Source organism: Lontra canadensis, unplaced genomic scaffold (assembly GCF_010015895.1).
Source record: "Lontra canadensis isolate GAN:19392208 unplaced genomic scaffold, GSC_riverotter_1.0 scaffold11, whole genome shotgun sequence".
Classification (NCBI taxonomy): domain Eukaryota; kingdom Metazoa; phylum Chordata; class Mammalia; order Carnivora; family Mustelidae; genus Lontra; species Lontra canadensis.
In genome coordinates, this window is record NW_022631005.1 from 5,037,781 (window position 1) to 5,046,544 (window position 8,764).

Sequence of the window (8,764 nt, forward strand, 5' to 3'; positions counted from 1 at the left end):
ATCATGACCTGAGCCGAAGGCAGAGGCTTTAACACACTGAGCCACCCAGGCGCCCCCCTCAGTGTATTTTAGATCCCCAAGTGATTTCAGTGTGCAGAAGAGTTTTGGGAACCACTGCTTTTGGTTTGCTATAATGTGTGTCAGCTGCACCTTAACTTAGTACTTGGCTATATTTGATCTTTGGCCTTCAGTTGTTAATATTAACATCTGTTATTATTACTGTTCTTATTATCTGTTATTCACATAGAATGTAATATGCCAGTAGAAAGCAAACACATTTTATGCTGATTAAAGAATAGACTGTTGGTGCTCTACCCAGATCCTCTTGTCTATCTCTCACCTATCTTTTGGCACCTCCTGCAGCCTTGGCATGGATTTAATTCCAGTGGCTGGCACCTGGACTTCTTTGCCAGGCCAACCTCAGACTCCTTATCTCATGAGTCATGTGCTTGGGAATAAAGGAAGCCCAACTCCTTTGCTTTGTTTGAATAAATGTCAGAGTTTCCTGCAGGATTAGGGGTACCCTCCATGGGACTTAGTCTGAAATACATCCTTGCAGGGCTTCTCGCTGTTCTGCTTCCCCTTCTCCCTTACTGATTTCTCTTGGGAGCTCCTTCTTAATAAATCACTTGCTCATGAATCTTCATCTCAGAGTCTGCCTCTTGGGAGCCCAACCTAAGATACTTACCTTTCATTCAAAGCAGAGCGCTGGGCACATATAAAATTCAATGAAGATTTATTAGAACAGGGATTTTTGTTACATGAAATAGAAACACAGTTTAATAAAACCTTAGCTGAAGGTACTGAAATATATTCGGGGGTTCTCTATAGAGTTACATATACTTTCTTAAATGTAATTTAAAAAATCTTGGACATACTGAAATCTCACTTGAGGTAGGAAATATGGCCTAGGAAAAATCTTATTAATAATATTTATAAAAATACCTGACAAGGAGTTTGGGACCAAGCAGTGTAGTATCAAGGCAACTGTATGTTATTTTTTTAAACACAGAATGGAAGACTCTGCATTTGATTGCATATGACACATGTTGAGAGAAACTTTTTCCTTTTGACTTGGGCCTGAGAATTTGCGTTTCTAACAATTTCCCAGTTTGGCTTCATAACATTGGAGTCAGAGGAGAAGGGTCAGATGAGACCCCTGTGCATCACCAGTTTCACTAGCTTAGACTAGGTAAAATTTTATATATTTTTTAATCATGGAGATGATCAAACATTGATGGAACCTGCCTGAGATGTTCAGAGGCAGGAAAGCAGCTGTCAACTAATCACATTTAGAGCGATGTTTAGAAAAAAATAAAATTGCATCTTGTTAATGTTTAACTGAATGTTCAGCGAATAGTTACCCTTAAACTATCAGCTCACCTAGAACAGAATTCTAGGCCAGTGTGGCAGACTTTTAACATCTTGAATTTAAACATTTTTTTCCTTTTTAATCTTTACTCGGGGCTAGCAGCAGTGATTTAGTATCTCTCTTTTCCTTCTTACTCTGTCTCTTCCTGGGGTCCATAATAGAGAATTGAGAATTCATTTTATCGAACTGTTTAATAAGGTATGTGGTTATGTGAATCATTACATGAATTATATATACACATACATGTATAGAATCATATGAATTTTACAAGTTATGCAGAACTTGAGCTTCTTTTTCTTATTTTCACAATTATTTATCAGTTATTATGAGGAAGTTTCAGGCATTAGCATATTAAGACAACACATGAGCATAATGTTTGATGTAATTTCCCTGTTTACAGTACCTATTCTTGCCTGTGTATTCTGGAAAAGTTAGTTGTACTCATTTCTCAGTGTATGTAGATTTCTCAGCTAATAGCTTTGCTGTTTTCATAGAACACATTATGCATGATCGCAAAAATGTCTTTCACATAGCCTCGATTTACTGTTTTTTGTTTACTTGTCCTTCTAGATTGTATCACAATTAGTAAATGGTGAGGCCCTCTTCCTGTCAAAAAGTAAATCACTACCATTTTAGGTGGTTTGGTGTAAAACAAGCTTCCACTAGATGGCGATATTGGAATGCAAACCAATATATCTTTAGTTGCTATGTCTCTGTAAAACCCATCAGTTTGAAATCTGTTGTAGTTTGTCATTTTTGCTTGCGAATCATGTCTGTTCCCTGCTAAACTCAATGGACTGGGATGATTTGAGATTTGGGTAAGAGACCACGCATTCCCAGAGGCCCCTAGAGGTCATAGGTCAAAAAACGAAGAAGTCTTTTTTGGCCCAATCTTCATCTAGGCCACTTCTTTGCTGGTATTTTTGGTTCCTTTATGTTAGTCCACTGATATCTACAAACAATCCCAAAGTGACATCATCTTTTGACCCTGGCTGCAGCCCCAGTCTATGGATATTTCACCAAGTCTTGTCTCAGGTGGGTTTATTAGATCAGGAAATGTTAACAGTTAACTAATTTTTTAGTTTGTCAAGTGGTCCTCAAAGGTGCAGTCATTGGACCAGCAACTCACCTGGGAATGTGTTAGGAATGCAAATTCTTTGAGAACTGCTGTATTATATCTTTCTAGGTAACAAAACTCTCAGCTCCATTTGAGCTAACCTGTCTCCTGAAAGTCCTTTAAAGTGAACTTTGAAGACAGACCTGTGGATGAAAAATGTTTAAAGGTGTGTGTTCCACTGTATCCACAGAGAGTGCTAGCTCTCCCCTCCAGGTCTGCCTGTCACCGCAAAGCACCCCCAGCACCGCAGAGGGGGAATATTTAAGCTTGTGTGTCTAGTATGCAAATGAAGTGGAGGGCAATGATTGTCATTCATATTTCTTTTTGGAGAAAGACGTGTGAGATGGCCAGGAAGGCCTCCAGATGGCAGCCTTGTTCCTGCACGGTCTGCATTTCTGAAAGGCTCTTTACCGTAGTCAAAGAAAGGCAATCCGGTGGCAATGGTCCTTTATTGGCTGGGCTGTTTGTATCTTCCTCTACTGCAGCATGAGTCAGGAGAGAGAGAATGAGACACAGAGAGAGAGAGAGAGAAGGAGGGAGGAATTGATTAGTGGGTCAGAGAGCTACCATATAAAACTGCTTCCACTATTGTTCCCGTTTCACTGCGTAAACACGGGATGCTAGGAAGATTCAGCATCCTGAGGCTGGGGCTCCATCTGTCAAGCTCCGTCAGTCAGCTCAAACAGGTGCCAGGATAGCTCTGTCTTCTGTCCTTGGATGTATGCTGAGTACCTGTACTTACAAATCCCTGGGGAGCTCTCCAGCCTCCTAATGTCCAGGCTGCCTCCAGGCCAGTGCCAACAGAACTTCAGGGACAGCTCCAGCACATCTGACAGTGTTATACCTTACCAGGTGATTTGAATGTGTATCTGGGACTGGGAACCACCTTATTGAAGAGGCTGAGGTTCAATTTCTGGCAAAGTTGTTTCAGTGGATAAACCTCCTGTTGCCTCATACCCCGGTGTAAACTTCGACACTGGAATTTGTTGACTTGGCCAGTTTTGATATTCAAGAAAGAGATTCTGTTGTACAAGAGAAAGGTGTCACTCCCCTTCTTCAACCTCCTTCACCTTTTCCCCTTCCTCTTTCTCCTTTTTTTCTTTCTTCCTTTCTTTCTCCCTTCCCCCACTTCCTTCCTTCCTTCCTTTCTTCCTTGGTATGAAGACTGAAAATCCAGAATTGTGGCCACAAATTGGGGCTACTTTAAAGGAAAATTTTGACTAAAAACATATAATCAGTGTTAAAGTATTATAAACCACAAAACTTTTTTTTTTTTTTTTTTTGCCTTTGGCCACACTTTCTTAGATGCTCCCAGGCTATAACCCCTACTTTAAAGGATATGATAGTAAAAAGGAAATTACATTACGCTTGATGAAAGGCTGTTATTCTTATCTCATTACCTCGTCCACTTATTAGACAGAATGAAAACATTTATAATAATGGGTGTTAAAATTCTGTAGAACTACTTGTTGGAGTTCAAAATTGTTCCCTAATACCAAACTCTTTTTGTACTGAACCATGTGAGTTTCATGAAACTGTACATGCGAATACTTTCTTCCCTGTCTAATCTGGAAAATTCTACACATTTCCATGTGAAATTCTTAATAATAGGTCATGAAATCTGGAGGAAACATAGTTGAGGCATGTGAAATATGAGATATGGTTCAACTTTATATAAATGAGGCTAAGTTTTGTTCTTTGTTATCTAAAAGCCATCTCTAGAAATCCCAGTGTTAGTGATACAATATTAATCCTCTAGACTATCCTCTTTTGAAATCTACATGTTACTAGAAGAAATAATTTGTTACGTCCTTACTTGGCAAAAGTTTATCAAGTTGTTCTCTGTGAGGAGAGATTGGGTAAAAAAAACATTGGGAAACTTAGGCAGAGGGAGCCAATGAGAAAAGAACAGACTGGTAAAAAAGAGAAGTAAATTAAAGAATGGGGACTAGAGGGAGTTTTATTTTCCATTTTGACTTATGGATAATTCAGGGCCCAAACTTTAAAAATTTGGAAGTAGCTCATTTGTAGAACTAATGCTCTGACTTTTTCTAAGAGACTGTTCCCAAGTGATACTTCATTCATTTGTGGGTGCTTTAGAGAACAAAAAGGCTGTAGACTTTATAGTAAGGTGTCTTGCATTCCAGACAGGTTTTCTGGATTCTAGAGACTCTCACATTACTATAGGCATGTCCAAGGCAGTGAGACCTAGTCATAATTTCAGTGTTTTCCTGTGTTTGAACCAACATTAGTCAGAAAGTGGTGAACTTTTGAAATCATGATTTAGATTCAGCATGCATTTAAAATTAACATGCACGGACTCCCTGACCAATGTGAAACGCTTCTGTTTATGAGGGATTGGCCAAGGATCAAGAGACCTCCATGGTATGGAAACTAATTTGCTGTTTAATTGGTAAACCTTGATTCCTATGGCACTATAAAAATTCTAGGCATCAGCGCTTGTCTGTCTAAAGACATACACATATTCAATTAGTGGGAAGCCAGATCATGTTTCAATAGCTGCTTTTATTTTCTGTTGTTGATATGTTAAAATAGTTAAACACTTGCATTCATCTCATCCTATTAAAGGGACTCCATCAGGGAACAGGGAGGTAACATGTTTGGTGACAGCAGGCTTAGTCACCCTGCTGTGAGAACGAGATGAATAATGTTTTTTAATCTTACATCTATGGACTTTCTCCTTTTAAAATGTATACACCATTGCTGAAAGGAGATATGGCAGACTATATTTTGTTAACAGTTTATCTTTTTCATATCTTCATTATTAAATCAAATGGTATATTTACTTACATGGTTCTACATAAAATGAAATTGCTGCATGACATTTCTTATTGTTTATAATTCCCATTTTGAAAGATCTAGTCACACATTCTTGAAATTCTGTAAATGCTTTCAGTCTTCATACTGGTACTTTTCATTTTTCTTTCTTGGCTATTTGGCTGCCAGATCCTCTCCCATTTTAAGCATTATCTTGCTTATGTTATGTGATTTACCTGCTATTTGTCAAAACAATTTTTAGGATGACATTTTCTAGTTTCCCATTAGAGCACAGCATGAAGAAAAATTGGATATAGACGATCATATTGGTGAATATTTTCATTAGACAAAGCCATTTTGTGAAAATTCAAAATTCTAATAAAAGCAATTTGAGAAAATCAATCACTTCATGAATTTAAGAAGAACCAGTATTATCCTAAGATAATACTTTGTGGGAAGCATGGTATTTCCTTCAAAAGACTGTAGCTAAAATGTAATTTCTTTTATATCCAGACCGATTTCTTGTAGATCTTGTCCTTGTGGATCATGATTAACTGTATGGCTCATACAAGTCAGAATTATTTCATTCTAGGATTATTCCACAATTAGCCTTGAGTCTGGTGTAGTGTTTGATAACCTGTAGTGTCACAAGAGTATTCTTACTAAGTAGTAGCTTACTCAAGAAATTAATTTGCTCTCACTGTTTCCCTAGTAGAAAAAAAAAAAAATTGGCCGCCCTGGTTATAACTACCCTAAATACCAGTGAATGACTCATTGATTCATATATACATTTCCCCCACTTTAAAATCTCTGAAATTGGGATATATCTTATAGTCAAAGATATTGTACAATTATAATTGGCAATGTTTTATTCCTTCTTAGTGATACAGAATAATTATGCATCATGTAATTGATGGCATCATAGATTTAAATGACATATAACTAAATTAAATGTGGAATTAACAGTGATTTAACAGTTTTATATTTCCAAGGGGATTTAAAAACAGTTTTTGCTTTTATGATTAATTGTTCAGTCAAGATTCTTACACCAGTTTTATACACCAAAAGCCCAAAATATCCTGAGTGTGAGGAAATAGAGAACAATATATAGTGGAAATTCATCATAGTTTAGAACCAATCTAGGCATATTGCTAAGGATATTGACTACTTCCAGCTCTCACCTAATTTGTTTTGAACAAGGCTTTCAAGTAATTGCTGTTAGTTGAATTTTTTTTTAATTTTATAGCATGAGATTATAATTTGATGTTCTATTCTAGATCTTTTATAAAAATCATAATACATTAAAATTGATTATGAAAATAAATGAAGGAATCTTTCATAGATGTGTAGGCTTTTACAGGTATGAATTAGTTATTAAAAATCATTTGGTAAGTGACTGTGAGCTAGTTAATATAGGGCTAAAATGGTGACAGAAACATGATTCTCTCCCTCTCTGTCTCTGTATATATTCCATTAGAAGGTGTGTTTTCTGCAAGGGTAGACTGCCTGAAGCTTTGGCAGATGAAATCTGGAAAAGAGTCTTCCTTTGCTGGTAAATTTCTGTGTAGCATGCATAGACATTCATCATTGTTCCAAAACCCTTCAAAGTGATTTCAAGATAAGGAGCATTTCTTTTTAGAGTTTTTTTTTTCTTTTTCTTTCCTTGTAGGTAGAGTGTTTACTGGATGCCTGTGAAAATCTTTTATGATAATTGCTCAAGGAGCATTTCTAGCATGGCTTCTCTTGTGATCCCTTCCTCTTCCATCCCAGCGAGAAATTAAACTCTAATTTTTTCTAATTTCTGTTAGCTTCTTATGTGCAGCTTTTATGTGCAAAGGCCAGGGTAGTTACTACATTGATTGATCAATTTGTTTAATAATACTGAATGCGTCCTATGTGTCAGACACTCTTTTTGGCACTGAGGATACAGCAAAGAACAGAAGAGGTAAACATCTTTGTATAGACTTTACCTTCTAGTAAAGTGAGGTCAATCCTAAACTTCGTAAGTATGTGTATAATATGTTAGAGATTGTAAATTCTGTGCAGGAAATAAAACAGAATAAGGGGGATGAGAGGTACAGGGTGAGAAGTGTTCCAGTTGTAAATAAGGTGAGTAGGGTAAATCTCATCGAGAGAGTCACCTTTGGGCAAAGACAGGAACACAGGAATGGAGTAAAAATAGCGTTCTAGGATAAGGCAACAGTGAGCATGGTACAGAAGCTCAGGCAGGAGACCCTGCTACCATGCTCAGAGAAGAGTGGGAGGGGTCTGGGAAGTGACGGAAGCCAGGTTTTTTTTTTTTTTTTAATTAACATATAATGTATAGGGTACAGGTCTGTGAATCCTCAGGCTTACACATTTCACAGCATTCACCATAGCACATACCCTCCCCGATGTGACAGAGGCCAGGTTTTGCATGAACATTGGATTTTACCTTAAGGGAAATGGGGGAGTCACTATAGGGTTTTAGCTGCAGAATGGCACAATCCACTGTCCTTTGAAAAAGTGTCATTGTGGCTGATCATATGAGATTTTATTATCACTTCAGCAGTCGTATTTATGATGATGAAAGCTGCATAAGTGGAGAGAGGTCATGAGTTAGGTCAGCATTTCTGAGTAAAGCACATACAGAGCATTGTAGGGTGAAATGTGTCTGGGACACAAAATATTCCTACCAACCAACAGCCAACCTGTTTCAGCAAATGTATTAAGGTCCTGAAGGAGAGTGACTGTAAGTTCTGTTTTTATTACAGCCTCACACATTGTGTTTGTGTGTGCTTGGTGACAGACCATATCTACCTCTTTGCAGATTGACTCTGGATGTAAAAAGCCGAGTCTCACATGGCCAGTGGCATACATGTCAAGGCCAAGTCTTCATAGTCCAGATATGATTGGTAAATGACTCAACAAAATTATTCAACCCCTATATTGGATCTTATTCTCAGTGCTGGGAATATAAGAGTAAGTAATGAATGGTTACTTCCTCAATGAGCTCATGCCCTGGGGAAGATCTAAGAGCATTGTGTGTTGGGATTTTTGCAGTTTTTAGCAAACAGGAAGCAGAAATACAATTAATTCTGTTCCATTCAGTTTTCTTCTGTCAGACTTTTCTCTCTTGGCTTCTGTTTTTTAATTTTTAAAAAATTTTAAAAATATTTTTTAATTAGTTACTTAATTTAAGAAAATATACAAATAGAATTTTCCTACAGAATCTCAGGAAATATCTTTTGCTATCTTCTCATAAATGTGCTTAGTCAATTTAAATGGTTAACTATGTAAGTAGTAAGGTTAAATTACTTAATATTTATGTGGCCTCTTCTATTAGATGGCTAGACTGTGCAGACTAAAATGGTATTCCTCATTATGCTTCTGTGAAGTCAAATCTACATTTTGTTATCAAATACTTTACCTGATTTTTTGTAGAGAACACTGACAAGTTAATTTGTTTCTTAAAAATGAAGATGGGAAAAAATTAAGATTATTTGGTAAAATATGAG

The 8,764-nt window shown here is 37.0% G+C and overlaps 1 long non-coding RNA gene across 1 annotated transcript; it reads left to right on the top strand.

The window, feature by feature from the left end:
* The first annotated feature begins 1,464 nt into the window (after nt 1-1,464).
* LOC116866836 lies at nt 1,465-6,986 on the top strand. Its single transcript, XR_004382481.1, has 3 exons — nt 1,465-1,570; nt 6,745-6,819; nt 6,937-6,986. It is a non-coding gene; the product is annotated as an uncharacterized LOC116866836 (long non-coding RNA).
* The last annotated feature ends 1,778 nt before the right edge of the window (nt 6,987-8,764 follow it).